At 37.8% G+C, this 21751-nt stretch overlaps 1 protein-coding gene across 2 annotated transcripts in view; it reads right to left on the bottom strand.

Annotated features, from left to right (window-relative positions):
* rhbdf1a (rhomboid 5 homolog 1a (Drosophila)) overlaps positions 1-21751 on the bottom strand; it is a 112507-nt gene that overhangs the window by 63535 nt on the left and 27221 nt on the right. The window lies entirely within an intron of this gene.

Genomic DNA, 21751 nt, shown 5'->3' with positions numbered 1-21751 from the left:
TACAACAATGGAGGATGAGAGGTGGACAAAGGGAAAGCGGTTGTTCAGCAGTGGTAGGGTATGCTTCTGACAACACGTCAAACATGCTAACCCATTTGAAGTGTCACCACCCCCTAGTGAACATCGCTTCAACGAAGAGAAAGAGGAGCGTGGTGCAAACACCGCATTCAAGCAGCCTCTCCTCGGCGAGTCAGGCAGGGCTAAAGCAATAACAAATGTTTTTATAGCAGCAGATTTAAGACCATATTGTATTAGAAACTAGACTTCTAAGGTGGAAGAACAATATATCGTCTTACTGCCAAGTTAGCCAGGCACTACCTCGCCATACCTGCTAGCTCCGTGCCCAGTGAAAGGGTATTTTGCACAGCTGGAGACATTGGAACTGCAAGCAGGTCTGCTCTTTCTGCACACAATGTGGATAAACTGATTTTTCTGGCAAAAAACATGAAGATTGAGTGAAAGTCACCAGGGTTAAATGCTGGGGGGAAAAGAAAAATGTAATCTGAGGCTGAGTTGACTTGAAACTGTTTAATGTTGCACTTTTTATATGTAGAAGACACATTTTGTCATTTTATTTAATCTGAGCAACAACTTGAGGCAGTTTAATGTTGCACTTTATGTGTAGAAATGTTGCACTTTATATGTAGAAAGGTTTTGTTAAGAAACCAATTTTGAGCCTTATCTTATTTAGTTTTTAATTGATAAATGTTGACCACATGAACCCTGGCAATGGACCCTGTGTGTATATGTATGTTATTGTTATGAGTGTGTGTGTGTGTGTGTGTGTGTGTATGTATGTTATTGTTATGTGTGTGTGTATATGTATGTTATTGTTATGTGTGTGTGTGTGTGTATATGTATGTGTGTATATGTATGTTATTGTTATGCTTAGTATTCATGACTGCCTGTGTGTGTATATGTATGTTATTGTTATGTGTGTGTGTGTGTATATGTATGTTATTGTTATGTGTGTGTGTGTGTATATATGTATGTTATTGTTATGTGTGTGTGTGTGTGTATATGTATGTTATTGTTATGTGTGTGTGTGTGTGTATATGTATGTGTGTATATGTATGTTATTGTTATGCTTAGCATTCATGACTGCCTGTGTGTGTATATGTATGTTATGTGTGTGTGTGTGTATATGTATGTTATTGTTATGTGTGTGTGTGTGTGTGTATATGTATGTTATTGTTAAGTGTGTGTGTGTGTGTATATGTATGTTATTGTTATGTGTGTGTGTGTGTGTGTGTGTGTGTGTATATGTATGTTATTGTTATGTGTGTGTGTGTGTGTATATGTATGTTATTGTTATGTGTGTGTGTGTGTGTGTGTGTGTATATGTATGTTATTGTTATGTGTGTGTGTGTGTGTGTATATGTATGTTATTGTTATGTGTGTTTGTGTGTGTATATGTATGTTATTGTTATGTGTGTGTGTGTATATGTATGTTATTGTTATGTGTGTGTGTGTATATGTATGTTATTGTTATGTGTGTGTGTGTATATGTATATTATTGTTATGTGTGTGTGTATATGTATGTTATTGTTATGTGTGTGTGTGTATATGTATGTTATTGTTATGTGTGTGTGTATATGTATGTTATTGTTATGTGTGTGTGTGTATATGTATGTTATTGTTATGTGTGTATGTATATGTATGTTATTGTTATGCTTAGCATTCATGACTGCCTGTGTGTGTATATGTATGTTATTGTTATGTGTGTGTGTGTATGTGTGTGTGTATATGTATCTTATTGTTATGTGTGTGTGTGTATGTGTGTGTGTATATGTGTGTTATTGTTATGTGTGTGTGTGTGTATATGTATGTTATTGTTCTGCTTAGCATTCATGACTGCCTGTGTGTGTATATGTATGTTATTGTTATGCTTAGCATTCATGACTGCCTGTGTGTATATGTATGTTATTGTTATGTGTGTGTATGTGTGTATGTATGTTATTGTTATGTGTGTGTATGTGTGTGTGTATATGTATGTTATTGTTATGCTTAGCATTCATGACTGCCTGTGTGTGTATATGTATGTTATTGTTATGTGTGTGTGTGTGTGTGTATGTATGTTATTGTTATGTGTGTGTGTGTGTGTATATGCATGTTATTGTTATGCTTAGCATTCATGACTGCCTGTGTGTGTATATGTATGTTATTGTTATGTGTGTGTGTGTGTGTATGTATGTTATTGTTATGTGTGTGTGTGTGTGTATGTGTGTGTATATGTATGTTATTGTTATGCTTAGCATTCATGACTGCCTGTGTGTGTATATGTATGTTATTGTTATGTGTGTGTGTGTGTATGTATGTTATTGTTCTGCTTAGCATTCATGACTGCCTGTGTGTGTATATGTATGTTATTGTTATGCTTATTATTCATGACTGCCTGTGTGTGTATATGTATGTTATTGTTATGCTTATTATTCATGACTGCCTGTGTGTGTATATGTATGTTATTGTTATGCTTATTATTCATGACTGCCTGTGTGTGTATATGTATGTTATTGTTATGCTTAGCATTCATGACTGCCTGTGTGTGTATATGTATGTTATTGTTATGCTTAGCATTCATGACTGCCTGTGTGTGTATATGTATGTTATTGTTATGCTTAGCATTCATGACTGCCTGTGTGTGTATATGTATGTTATTGTTATGCTTATTATTCATGACGGCCTGTGTGTGTATATGTATGTTATTGTTATGCTTATTATTCATGACTGCCTGTGTGTGTATATGTATGTTATTGTTATGCTTAGCATTCATGACTGCCTGTGTGTGTATATGTATGTTATTGTTATGCTTAGCATTCATGACTGCCTGTGTGTGTATATGTATGTTATTGTTATGTGTGTGTGTGTGTGTATGTATGTTATTGTTATGTGTGTGTGTGTGTGTGTATATGTATGTTATTGTTATGCTTAGCATTCATGACTGCCTGTGTGTGTATATGTATGTTATTGTTATGCTTAGCATTCATGACTGCCTGTGTGTGTATATGTATGTTATTGTTATGTGTGTGTGTGTGTGTGTGTGTGTATGTATGTTATTGTTATGTGTGTGTGTGTATGTGTGTGTGTATATGTATGTTATTGTTATGCTTAGCATTCATGACTGCCTGTGTGTGTATATGTATGTTATTGTTATGTGTGTGTGTGTGTGTATGTATGTTATTGTTATGTGTGTGTGTGTGTGTATGTGTGTGTATATGTATGTTATTGTTATGCTTAGCATTCATGACTGCCTGTGTGTGTATATGTATGTTATTGTTATGCTTATTATTCATGACTGCCTGTGTGTGTATATGTATGTTATTGTTATGCTTAGCATTCATGACTGCCTGTGTGTGTATATGTATGTTATTGTTATGCTTAGCATTCATGACTGCCTGTGTGTGTATATGTATGTTATTGTTATGCTTATTATTCATGACTGCCTGTGTGTGTATATGTATGTTATTGTTATGCTTAGCATTCATGACTGCCTGTGTGTGTATGTATGTTATTGTTATGTGTGTGTGTGTGTGTATGTATGTTATTGTTATGTGTGTGTGTGTGTGTATGTGTGTGTGTATATGTATGTTATTGTTATGCTTAGCATTCATGACTGCCTGTGTGTGTATATGTATGTTATTGTTATGTGTGTGTGTGTGTGTGTATGTATGTTATTGTTATGTGTGTGTGTGTGTGTATGTGTGTGTATATGTATGTTATTGTTATGCTTAGCATTCATGACTGCCTGTGTGTGTATATGTATGTTATTGTTATGTGTGTGTGTGTGTATGTATGTTATTGTTCTGCTTAGCATTCATGACTGCCTGTGTGTGTATATGTATGTTATTGTTATGCTTATTATTCATGACTGCCTGTGTGTGTATATGTATGTTATTGTTATGCTTATTATTCATGACTGCCTGTGTGTGTATATGTATGTTATTGTTATGCTTAGCATTCATGACTGCCTGTGTGTGTATATGTATGTTATTGTTATGCTTAGCATTCATGACTGCCTGTGTGTGTATATGTATGTTATTGTTATGCTTATTATTCATGACGGCCTGTGTGTGTATATGTATGTTATTGTTATGCTTATTATTCATGACTGCCTGTGTGTGTATATGTATGTTATTGTTATGCTTAGCATTCATGACTGCCTGTGTGTGTATATGTATGTTATTGTTATGCTTAGCATTCATGACTGCCTGTGTGTGTATATGTATGTTATTGTTATGTGTGTGTGTGTGTGTGTATGTATGTTATTGTTATGTGTGTGTGTGTGTGTGTATATGTATGTTATTGTTATGCTTAGCATTCATGACTGCCTGTGTGTGTATATGTATGTTATTGTTATGCTTAGCATTCATGACTGCCTGTGTGTGTATATGTATGTTATTGTTATGTGTGTGTGTGTGTGTGTGTATGTATGTTATTGTTATGTGTGTGTGTGTATGTGTGTGTGTATATGTATGTTATTGTTATGCTTAGCATTCATGACTGCCTGTGTGTGTATATGTATGTTATTGTTATGTGTGTGTGTGTGTATGTATGTTATTGTTATGTGTGTGTGTGTGTATGTGTGTGTGTGTGTATATGTATGTTATTGTTATGCTTAGCATTCATGACTGCCTGTGTGTGTATATGTATGTTATTGTTATGCTTATTATTCATGACTGCCTGTGTGTGTATATGTATGTTATTGTTATGCTTAGCATTCATGACTGCCTGTGTGTGTATATGTATGTTATTGTTATGCTTAGCATTCATGACTGCCTGTGTGTGTATATGTATGTTATTGTTATGCTTATTATTCATGACTGCCTGTGTGTGTATATGTATGTTATTGTTATGCTTAGCATTCATGACTGCCTGTGTGTGTATATGTATGTTATTGTTATGCTTATTATTCATGACTGCCTGTGTGTGTATATGTATGTTATTGTTATGCTTATTATTCATGACTGCCTGTGTGTGTATATGTATGTTATTGTTATGCTTATTATTCATGACTGCCTGTGTGTGTATATGTATGTTATTGTTATGCTTATTATTCATGACTGCCTGTGTGTGTATATGTATGTTATTGTTATGCTTATTATTCATGACTGCCTGTGTGTGTATATGTATGTTATTGTTATGCTTAGCATTCATGACTGCCTGCTGTTGCACAGATCAGCCTAGTGGTGGCTCACATCCATCACACACACAGCTATTTTATTTTTGGGCAGAATTATTATAGTGTTCCCAACGTTAAAAGGATAAAGCCATTGTTTACAAATTTGGTAAATAAATAACCAGAAAATGTATATTTTGTTGTTTTCTTACTGTACCGAAAATGAACCGAACCGTGACCTCTAAACCGAGGTATGTACCGAACCAAGATTTTTGTGTACCGTTACACCCCTACTTGTAACTGTATGACTGTAGACTACTCCAGCAGACTTCCACTCAAGCTAGCTAGCTGTTCCTGTACTTGTTCAATGATTTTGGGGCCAATATCTCTAGCTAGCTAGGTTTATGTACCACCACAGTCTCATAATGAACCCAAAATATTTCTCCGTTAGCCGTGATGCTAATTTTCTCTATGTTAAATCCCATTCATTTATGCTAACAACGTTAGCGATCCCAATTTACCTTTTTTGTGATGTGTAAAGTTCTAGTAGCAAATACTAAATCAAAATGTGTAGTTTCCTCTGCCTTCTGTTCTTCTAGCCATTCTGTTGTCATACAAGAATGTAGCTTATAGTTTGATTTAGCATGTTCATTTATTCATCTAGCCTATTTCTATTCATTTGTCCATCTGTCAAATATTTTTAAAGACTACTCCAATTGTTTAGCTGACTATTTATATCTGTGTGTGTGGCATTGCATTAGTGTTTACTAGCTTCTCATCTTACTATACACAATAAGATGGACGCCGTCCAACTTTGAATCATCAAAAAATTGTCAAAATTTCCAAACTTCCCAAGCTTCAACTTCCCGTGGTAAATTTCCGGAAAGTTACTGGAAACTTTCTAACCCTTTGCAACCCTACGTGTGGCCCTCAATGAAAACAAGTTTGACACCCCTGCTTTAGAAGAATCACACTCAGGAATTTTCTGACCAGCTTGGTGTGTGTGTGTATTACGCACACACGCACACACACACACACACACACACACACACACACACACACACACACACACACACTAAAAGACTATAAAAGTAGATACTATGACTAATTAGTGGAATGTTTGGTTCCAAGCGACCATGATGCGTGCCATGGCCACATTCCACAGGGTTTTTGGCTGAGACTACAAAGAAGGATAAAAAAACACCCAAAATGCCCAAGCTTCACGGACAGAAGCTCGCTGGTTTCCGGGCACCAAGTGTGTGATATTTTTTTGCAGAGGCGGCATTCTGTGGACAAGCAGGAAGTGCTAGCCAGTGCGCTCAGGGAGGCTCCAGCCATGAATGTGTAACTCACTACTTTGGCCTGGCCTCATCTTGTAGGACTTTAGCTTATCATCAGAAGATCTCAGACTGACCTTCAACAGGCACCATGAAGGTAGTGGTTTACTATAAATGCCTAAGAGCTATTGTTATGTATGGAACAATGCAAGGAAATGACAGCATTCAGCCTCTGGTTTCCTCCTTCTTTAAGGCAAAAATGTCTTGCCAGCGGGGGTTTTCTCCCCCTACAAAATAAAAACAAGCTTCCCTACAAGCCTCCAGTCCTGTAGGTGGCAGCAAAGCAACTGGACCAGGAGAAGAAGCCACTTTTGCAAAGATAATGAAATAGAATCCTGCAGAAATTGAATGGCTAGTTTTGGGCATCATTTTTGTATCAAGGCACGCTAACATCCCAAATAACAGGCAAGCTTCCTTATGATCTTGCACGATAGATAGATAGATAGATAGATAGATAGATAGATAGATAGATAGATAGATAGATAGATAGATAGATAGATAGATAGATAGATAGATAGATAGATCATTGCTTCAATCAACTGATATGAGACATTTCTTTATTGTGACACTTAAAGCCACACACATTCTACTTAGCTAGGAGAAGAATCCAAGCATTGTGTTGTAACAGATAGTACGTTCCTGCCTTGATTTGATAGTTCAACTTTTATTTTATAATAATTACAAGATTGAAAAGTCTTTATTTTCACTTCAGTCTTTATTGTCAATTCACCTTGTTAACTTTTCTTGTGAGATAGACAGTATTTAATTCAAAACTTTGCAGCTTTCAAGCTATCAGGCTAGCTTCATGGCTAACTACCAACTAGTAAACTGGCTCGCTTAGATGGATAACTAATAGTATTAGTATTTAGCTAAGAATAAAAATACATTCTGAGCTATCTAGCAAACTCCAATTACAAACACTAATAATCATTTTCTATTGGCCAGCTTCCTAGAGTCTGACTAATAAAATGTTAATTGGCTAGCTCCTAGCTAACTAGCAACTAAAATTTGTTAACTGGCTAGCTTCCGAGCTATCTTTTAAGATGGTTGTTTGGATAGACTGAACATATTTATTAGTATTTAGCTAATAATTATATTGTTTCTGAGCTATCTAGGTAACTCCTAATAAAAAATAATTGTCGATTTGCTAGCTTCCAAGCTAACTACCAAGTAATAACTTGTTAACTGGCTACCTTCTGAGCTACCTTCAAAGATGGTTGGTTACATACATAATAGTAATTAGTGTCTAGCTAAGAATCCCTTGGGTTCTGAGCTAACTACTAATTACAACCACTAATAATTGTCGATTCTGAGCTTCCTAGCTAACTACTAACTAATAACTGGTTAGATAGACAGAAAATATTTATTAGTATTTAGCTAAGAGTTATTTTCTTTCTGAGCTATCTAGGTAACTCCTAATAAATAATTGTCGATTTGCTAGCTTCCAAGCTAACTACCAAGTAGGGCTGGGCGATAAAGACAAAAAAGTATATTTCGATATATTTCTACTTAAACTCGATATTTGATATATATCTCCATATATTTTTACTTAAACTGGATATTCGATATATATCTCCATATATTTTTACTTAAACTGGATATTCGATATATATCTCCATATATTTTTACTTAAACTCGATATTCAATATATATCTCCATATATTTCTACTTAAACTCGATATTCGATATATATCTACATATATTTTGCGGTGAAAGTATAAATATTAAGATATTCCTTTATGAGCCAGATTCACTGACATTGAAGTGAATGACAACTGTACTGTACAGTCAATGGCACTTTTATTAACCAGATAGTCAAGATGGGTATTAACAGTACTTTTATTAACCAGTTAGTCAAGATGGATATTAACAGCACTTTTATTAACCAGTTAGTCAAGATGGGTATTAACAGCACTTTTATTAACCAGTTAGTCAAGATGGGTATTAACAGCACTTTTATTAACCAGTTAGTCAAGATGGGTATTAACAGCACTTTTATTAACCAGTTAGTCAAGAAGGGTATTAACAGCACTTTTATTAACCAGTTAGTCAAGATGGATATTAACAGCACTTTTATTAACCAGTTAGTCAAGATGGGTATTAACAGCACTTTTATTAACCAGTTAGTCAAGAAGGGTATTAACATCACTTTTATTAACCAGTTAGTCAAGATGGGTATTAACAGCACTTTTATTAACCAGTTAGTCAAGATGGGTATTAACAGTACTTTTATTAACCAGTTAGTCAAGATGGGTATTAACAGCACTTTTATTAACCAGTTAGTTAAGATGGGAATTAACAGCACTTTTATTAACCAGTTAGTCAAGATGGGTATTAACAGCACTTTTATTAACCAGATAGTCAAGATGGGTATTAACAGTACTTTTATTAACCAGTTAGTCAAGAAGGGTATTAACAGCACTTTTATTAACCAGTTAGTCAAGATGGGTATTAACAGCACTTTTATTAACCAGTTAGTCAAGAAGGGTATTAACATCACTTTTATTAACCAGTTAGTCAAGATGGGTATTAACAGCACTTTTATTAACCAGTTAGTCAAGATGGGTATTAACAGTACTTTTATTAACCAGTTAGTCAAGATGGGTATTAACAGCACTTTTATTAACCAGTTAGTCAAGATGGGTATTAACAGCACTTTTATTAACCAGTTAGTCAAGATGGGTATTAACAGCACTTTTATTAACCAGTTAGTCAAGATGGGTATTAACAGCACTTTTATTAACCAGTTAGTCAAGATGGGTATTAACAGCACTTTTATTAACCAGATAGTCAAGATGGGTATTAACAGTACTTTTATTAACCAGTTAGTCAAGATGGGTATTAACAGCACTTTTATTAACCAGTTAGTCAAGATGGGTATTAACAGCACTTTTATTAACCAGTTAGTCAAGATGGGTATTAACAGCACTTTTATTAACCAGTTAGTCAAGAAGGGTATTAACAGCACTTTTATTAACCAGTTAGTCAAGATGGATATTAACAGCACTTTTATTAACCAGTTAGTCAAGATGGGTATTAACAGCACTTTTATTAACCAGTTAGTCAAGAAGGGTATTAACATCACTTTTATTAACCAGTTAGTCAAGATGGGTATTAACAGCACTTTTATTAACCAGTTAGTCAAGATGGGTATTAACAGTACTTTTATTAACCAGTTAGTCAAGATTGGTATTAACAGTACTTTTATTAACCAGTTAGTCAAGATGGATATTAACAGCACTTTTATTAACCAGTTAGTCAAGATGGGTATTAACAGTACTTTTATTAACCAGTTAGTCAAGATTGGTATTAACAGTACTTTTATTAACCAGTTAGTCAAGATGGGTATTAACAGCACTTTTATTAACCAGTTAGTCAAGATGGGTATTAACAGCACTTTTATTAACCAGTTAGTCAAGATGGGTATTAACAGCACTTTTATTAACCAGTTAGTCAAGATGGGTATTAACAGCACAGAAAATAAACAGTTTAAGTAGGACAGAATTGCATAACATAAATAAAATAGAAAAATATTCTTTGTAGGTGAAATAAATAACGTAGCTGTGCAAATAATACAAAATGTAACAAACTCAGATAAAAAATAAATTTGCAGGCACTTTTTAATTCCCTTCCTGGTTCCATGACCCGCCCTATCTTGCCTCTGATTGGCCTGTCCCTAATGTTTTGCCTTAATCTCAACCAATGGTGACTCATCATAGTAACCAACCAACCAATCCTGGATGTTGCTATACGTGCAAGCAGGTCTTGGTAGGAGGAAGGGGAGGGGCTTAGTAGCCCATGGAGGGGGAGAACAAGGAACACAACAAATAAGCGGTGTTTGGTCATTTTAACGTGAAATAAATTATATTGTTATTACGATATTTTCTTGATTCATATCTTGTTTAAAAATATATCGATATACTATATCTTACAAACTCCAGCCCTATTACCAAGTAATAACTTGTTAACTGGCTAACTTCTGAGCTACCTTGCAAGATGGTTGGTTACATACATAATAGTTATTAGTATCTAGCTAAGAATCCCTTGGGTTCTGAGCTAACTACTAATTACAACCACTAATAATTGTCGATTCCGAGCTTCATAGCTAACTACTAACTAATAACTTGTTAGTCTCTGAGCTATCTTCCAAGATGGTTAGCCAGATAAATAATAGTTATTAGTATCTAGCTAAGAATCCCTTGGGTTCTGAGCTAACTACTAATTACAACCACTAATAATTGTCGATTCCGAGCTTCCTAGCTAACTACTAACTAATAACTTGTTAACTGGCTAGTCTCTGAGCTATCTTCCAAGATGGTTAGCCAGATAAATAATAGTTATTAGTATCTAGCTAAGAATCCCTTGGGTTCTGAGCTAACTACTAATTACAACCACTAATAATTGTCGATTCCGAGCTTCCTAGCTAACTACTAACTAATAACTTGTTAACTGGCTAGTCTCTGAGCTATCTTCCAAGATGGTTAGCCAGATAAATAATAGTTATTAGTATCTAGCTAAGAATCCCTTGGGTTCTGAGCTAACTACTAATTACAACCACTAATAATTGTCGATTCCGAGCTTCATAGCTAACTACTAACTAATAACTTGTTAACTGGCTAGTCTCTGCGCTATCTTCCAAGATGGTTAGCCAGATAAATAATAGTTATTAGTTTCTCGCTAAGAATTCCTTTGGTTCTGCGCTAACTACTAACTAATAATTGTGGCTTCCTAGCTATTGTATGTTAGTTTCAACTACTTGTTGATTTGGATAGTAGACTGCAAGATGGAGGCGGCTAGTCCTATTTGGGCAGCGTGGGCCAGTAGAGCGGCTGTCATCAGGACGTGATATGCGACAGGCTGTCATGTCCAGCCTTTTACGACATTAAAAGACCCACACAGCAGAAATATCCCTCACAGCTGACCCTGAGATCAAGTGTCACCCAGAGCCAGACGCTAAAAGACTTTTCTTTTCCATAGATGAGAGTTGAATTGTGAGGTGTGTACAGACTGCAGCTCCAGACAGTGTTTACTAAATGACAGAGATATGAATAGCTCCTCAAAGTATAAATGGCCCCCTCAAAGCAGGCCCTCGGCATGCGCTGTATTTATAGAAGTCCATTTCCAATGCAAGGTAAAATGCTGAGGGAAAGGCAGGAGAATTCTAGCCGTGCACGCTGCTTGGCCTTAGTGAAACATTATCACATGCAAAGCTGACTCAATCATTTAGTCTGCAAAGGTGAATTATTTACCACTGCAGCACATCACCATTGTTAGCTTTCTTCTTTTAATAACCTTTATCAAAGCTGTCACATCAAAAATATACAATGTTGTCACCTTGTGCTTTTTTTAGGATACCAGCATTCTTAGGACTTTCACATTAAAGTGCACAAAGTAAACAGTGTTTTTATTTAACCGTGTTAACATGCATATTGCTCATTTATTTTTACCCTGTTCTTACTTGTTTTTAACTTCTTTGTCCTGTTATAAGGTGCTATACAAATAAAACTTGATTCATTGATTGATTGATTACATTAAATACTTGTGACTTTTGTCTTATTTTTGTTTTTTACAATTGTTTTATGTTTCATTTTCTGTATACACAGTATACATATTTATTTATAATTATGTTTTGATTACACTATTAATGTTTTATTTGATCATATAACTTGTTTTATTGTAATAATAATATTATTATGTGTTTTATTCTTATTGTTATATAACTTATTCTGTATTGTAGTATTATTCTAATGCTATATCTTAATATAATATTTAACATGTTAAAATAAAATGTAGTTACTTTTTTTTTTAAATAAAGCTAAAATTGACTGTAATGCAATCAACAATACATATTTAAGGAAAACTTTATATAATGTATATTTCACTGTATGATTTACAGTATAACAATGATATGGCTTTTTTTTTTAAAAAATACTGTGACAGTATTATCCTTTCACAATGGAATGTTTGTTATATTTTCAAATTATTATTCTTTTTAAAACATGTTTTATTAGATTTTTTACATATACAGTCCAGAAATACAATTACAAACATGTCAAATGTTCTTTTTTCTCCCCCAAACAAGTAACCCACAAAAAATATATATAAATTATTAAAAAAACCAACTATAAACTTGAAAAAAAAACATGCAAATAGGTACAGGCAAATATTGACAACTGCATTCCCGAATCATCAAATGATCCACCTTTCAATTACTGTTCAATTGGGGTTAAATTTGAGATAAGTCTCTTTTACATACTTATAGAAAGCATCCACACGTCACAGAACAAGCGTTTCATTTCAGCCCAAATCTCTCCATTTCAAGAAAATATAGACTATCTCTAATCCAGCGGGTGTGGCTGCAGCCTTCCAATTCAGCAATGTGACCTTCAGCCAACAAAGCAGTACATTCCACAAAGTTCTTTTTGGATTTGCTAAGAGAAGATGACAGAGGGGTTACCCCAAACTATCCGTCCAGACGACTCGGCTCTTTCTTTTGGCCAATCACCAAAGACAAAGCACTACAAATGTCAGTCCAATAACTGCACAGGGATGGGAAAAGCCAAAACATACTTTATGTATTAGGTTAGCTCAGTGGTTCTTAACCTGGGTTGGATGGAACCCTAGGGGTTCGGTGAGTCGGGCTCAGGGGTTCGGTGGAGGTCAAGACACACCCGACTCATCGTGTAAATAAAAATGTCTCCCTATCGGCGTATTACAGATACGGCAACAGCAGAAGTCAGACTGATTTGCAGGTGTGTCATTTGTTGTGAGTTTATGCACTGTGTTGGTTTTGTTCTTTGAACAAGGTGATGTTCATGCACGCTTCATCAAGTGCACCAGTAATAAAACATGCTAACACTTTAGTTAATTAGTTGCTTATTAACATGCAAAATAGTAACATATTGGCTCTTAACTAGTCATTATTAAGTACTTATTAATGCCTTATTCGGCATGGCCTTACTATAACCCTAACCCTCTAACCCTAGCCCTAACCCTAACTAAAAAACTCTAAATTAAGTCTTTGTTACTTAGAATATGTTCCCCATACTAAAGTGTTACCAAAAACATATAACTTTGTCTTGAATTTGAACATTTTTTTATTTTTATTTTTCACTAAAGAAGGGTTCGATGAACGCGCATATGAAACGGGTGGGGTTCGGTACCTCCAACAAGGTTAAGAACCACTGGGTTAGCTGGAGACTGTGGACACCGACCACATCATCAAATTATTATTTTTATTTATTTATTTTTTTTAATAAATATAAAATTGTCTTTATCTTATAAAATGGATAAATAAAATACAGAATAAAAAAAAAGATATTGTTTCAGGAGGACCTCCCATTACAAATGTCTTATTTCTTCCTGTTTAAAAAAAAATAATTCTATATTCTGTGTATGGCATTACTTTAACAACAAATCTAGTCATGGCCTAAGTTGGGGGTCAGCAACCCGCGGCTCTAGAGATGTGTGAAAATGGAAAAAGATGAAGAATTTTTGTTTTGTTTTGTTTTAATATATTTTGTGTAGGAGAACAAACCTTCCTAATTGTTATAAATCCCACTATTTATGTTAAACATGCTTCACTGATGAGGATTTGGCAAGCACCGTTTTGTCCCACTTATTTCAGCGATCCTTGAACTCATCGTAGTTTACTTACATGTACAACTTTCTCTGATGCTGCCACAGAAAGAGGTGTTTTATGTCAATCCTTCTTTGTCTCATTTTGTCCACCAAATGTTTTATGCTGTGCGTGAATGCACAAAGGTGAGCTTTGTTGATTTTATTGACTTGTTGGAGTGCTAATCAGGCATATTTGGTCAGTGCGTGACTGCAAGATAATCCATGCTAACATGCTATTTAGGCTAGCTGTATGTACATATTGCATCATAATGCCTCGTTTGTAGCAATATTTGAGATCATTTAATATGCTTGACGTATGTCCTCAGTGTATATCATTTAGTTTTGCATGTCTCATGACACACATAGAGAGCACACAAATGCACTCTTCATTAGGTCAGGATTATTCAAACTAAAAGACATTGTAGGATTGCATACTCTATTAGTGATGTTCAAAGCTAGAAATAAAGTTCTTCTTACAAAAGTTACTTGTGTTCACGTGTGAAGATGAGAAGCACAGAAGGCCGTATGATTTTAAACATCCAAGAGTGCCAACAAATTTGAAGCAAATGTGCTTGTCTGTTGCTGCTGTGAAAGCATGAGATTCTCTACACTAAGACTTCAAAAGTTGCAATAATATCTTTGAATTTAAAAAGAGAGACAACTGGAATTATATCAAATCAATCATTTTTGATTTTGATTGGACGTGTCATTTTGAAAATGCTTAAACGAAAATGTTAAGTATTTTGGAGTTGGGGTGTTGGTGGAGGGAACAGTGATAAAGTCATCTCAAATAATTAGTGTTAAAAAGGGGGCAGATAAATATAAGAATAGTATTCTTCCATCTGCTCCTTTCTGATCATGGAAATGTGTAAGAAACAAAAAAAACAATGAAAGTGTCAACTGAATATGGCTTGTATATATGCACTTTCATGAAAGGAATACAAATAAATGATGAATGACGAAGGAAGTAGATGACATGGTAGTTTGGTGTCTGTCACGGGACCCACTTGAGATGAATTTTGAATGAACCCACGCTGTGATACTGGCGCTTTGTGAAGTGGAGTCACCGATAAGCAGCTCATTTTACTTCTACACCACAGCAGAGACACCTGAAGGTGTTTAGTTTGCAGTAAGGACTTGTCTTACAGCGCCACTATCTTATACACCTGCACTCACTGACTATTACTGTGTGTGTCACTAGGAGTTTATGCACCACCTTTGTCTTACAGCGCCACTATCTTATACACCTGCACTCACTGACTATTACTGTGTGTGTCACTAGGAGTTTATGCACCACCTTTGTCTTACAGCGCCACTATCTTATACACCTGCACTCACTGACTATTACTGTGTGTGTCACTAGGAGTTTATGCACCACCTTTGTCTTACAGCGCCACTATCTTATACACCTGCACTCACTGACTATTACTGTGTGTGTCACTAGGAGTTTATGCACCACCTTTGTCTTACAGCGCCACTATCTTATACACCTGCACTCACTGACTATTACTGTGTGTGTCACTAGCAGTTTATGCACCACCTTTGTCTTACAGCGCCACTATCTTATACACCTGCACTCACTGACTATTACTGTGTGTGTCACTAGGAGTTTATGCACCACCTTTGTCTTACAGCGCCACTATCTTATACACCTGCACTCACTGACTATTACTGTGTGTGTCACTAGGAGTTTATGCACCACCTTTGTCTTACAGCGCCACTATCTTATACACCTGCACTCACTGACTATTACTGTGTGTGTCACTAGGAGTTTATGCACCACCTTTGTCTTACAGCGCCACTATCTTATACACCTGCACTCACTGACTATTACTGTGTGTCACTAGGAGTTTATGCACCACCTTTGTCTTACAGCGCCACTATCTTATACACCTGCACTCACTGACTATTACTGTGTGTGTCACTAGCAGTTTATGCACCACCTTTGTCTTACAGCGCCACTATCTTATACACCTGCACTCACTGACTATTACTGTGTGTGTCACTAGGAGTTTATGCACCACCTTTGTCTTACAGCGCCACTATCTTATACACCTGCACTCACTGACTATTACTGTGTGTGTCACTAGGAGTTTATGCACCACCTTTGTCTTACAGCGCCACTATCTTATACACCTGCACTCACTGACTATTACTGTGTGTGTCACTAGGAGTTTATGCACCACCTTTGTCTTACAGCGCCACTATCTTATACACCTGCACTCACTGACTATTACTGTGTGTGTCACTAGGAGTTTATGCACCACCTTTGTCTTACAGCGCCTCTATCTTATACACCTGCACTCACTGACTATTACTGTGTGTGTCACTAGGAGTTTATGCACCACCTTTGTCTTACAGCGCCACTATCTTATACACCTGCACTCACTGACTATTACTGTGTGTGTCACTAGGAGTTTATGCACCACCTTTGTCTTACAGCGCCACTATCTTATACACCTGCACTCACTGACTATTACTGTGTGTCACTAGGAGTTTATGCACCACCTTTGTCTTACAGCGCCACTATCTTATACACCTGCACTCACTGACTATTACTGTGTGTGTCACTAGGAGTTTATGCACCACCTTTGTCTTACAGCACCACTATCTTATACACCTGCACTCACTGACTATTACTGTGTGTGTCACTAGGAGTTTATGCACCACCTTTGTCTTACAGCGCCACTATCTTATACACCTGCACTCACTGACTATTACTGTGTGTGTCACTAGGAGTTTATGCACCACCTTTGTCTTACAGCGCCCCTATCTTATACACCTGCACTCACTGACTATTACTGTGTGTGTCACTAGGAGTTTATGCACCACCTTTGTCTTACAGCGCCCCTATCTTATACACCTGCACTCACTGACTATTACTGTGTGTGTCACTAGGAGTTTATGCACCACCTTTGTCTTACAGCGCCTCTATCTTATACACCTGCACTCACTGACTATTACTGTGTGTGTCACTAGGAGTTTATGCACCACCTTTGTCTTACAGCGCCCCTATCTTATACACCTGCACTCACTGACTATTACTGTGTGTGTCACTAGGAGTTTATGCACCACCTTTGTCTTACAGCACCACTATCTTATACACCTGCACTCACTGACTATTACTGTGTGTGTCACTAGGAGTTTATGCACCACCTTTGTCTTACAGCACCACTATCTTATACACCTGCACTCACTGACTATTACTGTGTGTGTCACTAGGAGTTTATGCACCACCTTTGTCTTACAGCGCCTCTATCTTATACACCTGCACTCACTGACTATTACTGTGTGTGTCACTAGGAGTTTATGCACCACCTTTGTCTTACAGCGCCACTATCTTATACACCTGCACTCACTGACTATTACTGTGTGTGTCACTAGGAGTTTATGCACCACCTTTGTCTTACAGCACCACTATCTTATACACCTGCACTCACTGACTATTACTGTGTGTGTCACTAGGAGTTTATGCACCACCTTTGTCTTACAGCGCCACTATCTTATACACCTGCACTCACTGACTATTACTGTGTGTGTCACTAGGAGTTTATGCACCACCTTTGTCTTACAGCGCCACTATCTTATACACCTGCACTCACTGACTATTACTGTGTGTGTCACTAGGAGTTTATGCACCACCTTTGTCTTACAGCGCCACTATCTTATACACCTGCACTCACTGACTATTACTGTGTGTGTCACTAGGAGTTTATGCACCACCTTTGTCTTACAGCGCCCCTATCTTATACACCTGCACTCACTGACTATTACTGTGTGTGTCACTAGGAGTTTATGCACCACCTTTGTCTTACAGCACCACTATCTTATACACCTGCACTCACTGACTATTACTGTGTGTGTCACTAGGAGTTTATGCACCACCTTTGTCTTACAGCGCCTCTATCTTATACACCTGCTATCACTGACTATTACTGTGTGTGTCACTAGGAGTTTATGCACCACCTTTGTCTTACAGCGCCACTATCTTATACACCTGCACTCACTGACTATTACTGTGTGTGTCACTAGGAGTTTATGCACCACCTTTGTCTTACAGCACCACTATCTTATACACCTGCACTCACTGACTATTACTGTGTGTGTCACTAGGAGTTTATGCACCACCTTTGTCTTACAGCGCCCCTATCTTACACACCTGCACTCACTGACTATTACTGTGTGTGTCACTAGGAGTTTATGCACCACCTTTGTCTTACAGCGCCACTATCTTATACACCTGCACTCACTGACTATTACTGTGTGTGTCACTAGGAGTTTATGCACCACCTTTGTCTTACAGCGCCACTATCTTATACACCTGCACTCACTGACTATTACTGTGTGTGTCACTAGGAGTTTATGCACCACCTTTGTCTTACAGCGCCTCTATCTTATACACCTGCACTCACTGACTATTACTGTGTGTGTCACTAGGAGTTTATGCACCACCTTTGTCTTACAGCGCCTCTATCTTATACACCTGCACTCACTGACTATTACTGTGTGTGTCACTAGGAGTTTATGCACCACCTTTGTCTTACAGCGCCTCTATCTTATACACCTGCACTCACTGACTATTACTGTGTGTGTCACTAGGAGTTTATGCACCACCTTTGTCTTACAGCGCCCCTATCTTATACACCTGCACTCACTGACTATTACTGTGTGTGTCACTAGGAGTTTATGCACCACCTTTGTCTTACAGCGCCACTATCTTATACACCTGCACTCACTGACTATTACTGTGTGTGTCACTAGGAGTTTATGCACCACCTTTGTCTTACAGCGCCACTATCTTATACACCTGCACTCACTGACTATTACTGTGTGTGTCACTAAGAGTTTATGCACCACCTTTGTCTTACAGCGCCACTATCTTATACACCTGCACTCACTGACTATTACTGTGTGTCACTAGGAGTTTATGCACCACCTTTGTCTTACAGCGCCACTATCTTATACACCTGCACTCACTGACTATTACTGTGTGTGTCACTAGGAGTTTATGCACCACCTTTGTCTTACAGCGCCACTATCTTATACACCTGCACTCACTGACTATTACTGTGTGTGTCACTAAGAGTTTATGCACCACCTTTGTCTTACAGCGCCACTATCTTATACACCTGCACTCACTGACTATTACTGTGTGTGTCACTAGGAGTTTATGCACCACCTTTGTCTTACAGCGCCACTATCTTATACACCTGCACTCACTGACTATTACTGTGTGTGTCACTAGGAGTTTATGCACCACCTTTGTCTTACAGCGCCACTATCTTATACACCTGCACTCACTGACTATTACTGTGTGTGTCACTAGGAGTTTATGCACCACCTTTGTCTTACAGCGCCTCTATCTTATACACCTGCACTCACTGACTATTACTGTGTGTGTCACTAGGAGTTTATGCACCACCTTTGTCTTACAGCGCCTCTATCTTATACACCTGCACTCACTGACTATTACTGTGTGTGTCACTAGGAGTTTATGCACCACCTTTGTCTTACAGCGCCACTATCTTATACACCTGCACTCACTGACTATTACTGTGTGTGTCACTAGGAGTTTATGCACCACCTTTGTCTTACAGCACCTCTATCTTATACACCTGCACTCACTGACTATTACTGTGTGTGTCACTAGGAGTTTATGCACCACCTTTGTCTTACAGCGCCACTATCTTATACACCTGCACTCACTGACTATTACTGTGTGTGTCACTAGGAGTTTATGCACCACCTTTGTCTTACAGCACCTCTATCTTATACACCTGCACTCACTGACTATTACTGTGTGTGTCACTAGGAGTTTATGCACCACCTTTGTCTTACAGCGCCCCTATCTTATACACCTGCACTCACTGACTATTACTGTGTGTGTCACTAGGAGTTTATGCACCACCTTTGTCTTACAGCGCCCCATTCTTATACACCTGCACTCACTGACTATTACTGTGTGTCACTAGGAGTTTATGCACCACCTTTGTCTTACAGCACCACTATCTTATACACCTGCACTCACTGACTATTACTGTGTGTGTCACTAGGAGTTTATGCACCACCTTTGTCTTACAGCGCCCCTATCTTACACACCTGCACTCACTGACTATTACTGTGTGTGTCACTAGGAGTTTATGCACCACCTTTGTCTTACAGCACCACTATCTTATACACCTGCACTCACTGACTATTACTGTGTGTGTCACTAGGAGTTTATGCACCACCTTTGTCTTACAGCGCCTCTATCTTATACACCTGCACTCACTGACTATTACTGTGTGTGTCACTAGGAGTTTATGCACCACCTTTGTCTTACAGCGCCTCTATCTTATACACCTGCACTCACTGACTATTACTGTGTGTGTCACTAGGAGTTTATGCACCACCTTTGTCTTACAGCGCCACTATCTTATACACCTGCACTCACTGACTATTACTGTGTGTGTCACTAGGAGTTTATGCACCACCTTTGTCTTACAGCGCCACTATCTTATACACCTGCACTCACTGACTATTACTGTGTGTGTCACTAGGAGTTTATGCACCACCTTTGTCTTACAGCGCCACTATCTTATACACCTGCACTCACTGACTATTACTGTGTGTGTCACTAGGAGTTTATGCACCACCTTTGTCTTACAGCGCCCCTATCTTACACACCTGCACTCACTGACTATTACTGTGTGTGTCACTAGGAGTTTATGCACCACCTTTGTCTTACAGCGCCACTATCTTATACACCTGCACTCACTGACTATTACTGTGTGTGTCACTAGGAGTTTATGCACCACCTTTGTCTTACAGCGCCACTATCTTATACACCTGCACTCACTGACTATTACTGTGTGTGTCACTAGGAGTTTATGCACCACCTTTGTCTTACAGCGCCCCTATCTTATACACCTGCACTCACTGACTATTACTGTGTGTGTCACTAGGAGTTTATGCACCACCTTTGTCTTACAGCGCCCCTATCTTATACACCTGCACTCACTGACTATTACTGTGTGTGTCACTAGGAGTTTATGCACCACCTTTGTCTTACAGCGCCTCTATCTTATACACCTGCACTCACTGACTATTACTGTGTGTGTCACTAGGAGTTTATGCACCACCTTTGTCTTACAGCGCCTCTATCTTATACACCTGCACTCACTGACTATTACTGTGTGTGTCACTAGGAGTTTATGCACCACCTTTGTCTTACAGCGCCTCTATCTTATACACCTGCACTCACTGACTATTACTGTGTGTGTCACTAAGAGTTTATGCACCACCTTTGTCTTACAGCGCCTCTATCTTATACACCTGCACTCACTGACTATTACTGTGTGTGTCACTAGGAGTTTATGCACCACCTTTGTCTTACAGCGCCACTATCTTATACACCTGCACTCACTGACTATTACTGTGTGTGTCACTAGGAGTTTATGCACCACCTTTGTCTTACAGCGCCACTATCTTATACACCTGCACTCACTGACTATTACTGTGTGTGTCACTAGGAGTTTATGCACCACCTTTGTCTTACAGCGCCACTATCTTATACACCTGCACTCACTGACTATTACTGTGTGTGTCACTAGGAGTTTATGCACCACCTTTGTCTTACAGCGCCCCTATCTTATACACCTGCACTCACTGACTATTACTGTGTGTGTCACTAAGAGTT

The sequence above is a fragment of the Entelurus aequoreus genome, linkage group LG06, assembly GCF_033978785.1.
Source record: "Entelurus aequoreus isolate RoL-2023_Sb linkage group LG06, RoL_Eaeq_v1.1, whole genome shotgun sequence".
Classification (NCBI taxonomy): domain Eukaryota; kingdom Metazoa; phylum Chordata; class Actinopteri; order Syngnathiformes; family Syngnathidae; genus Entelurus; species Entelurus aequoreus.
Note: the sequence above shows the minus strand (reverse complement) of the source record. Positions and strands in the feature narration are given on the sequence as shown.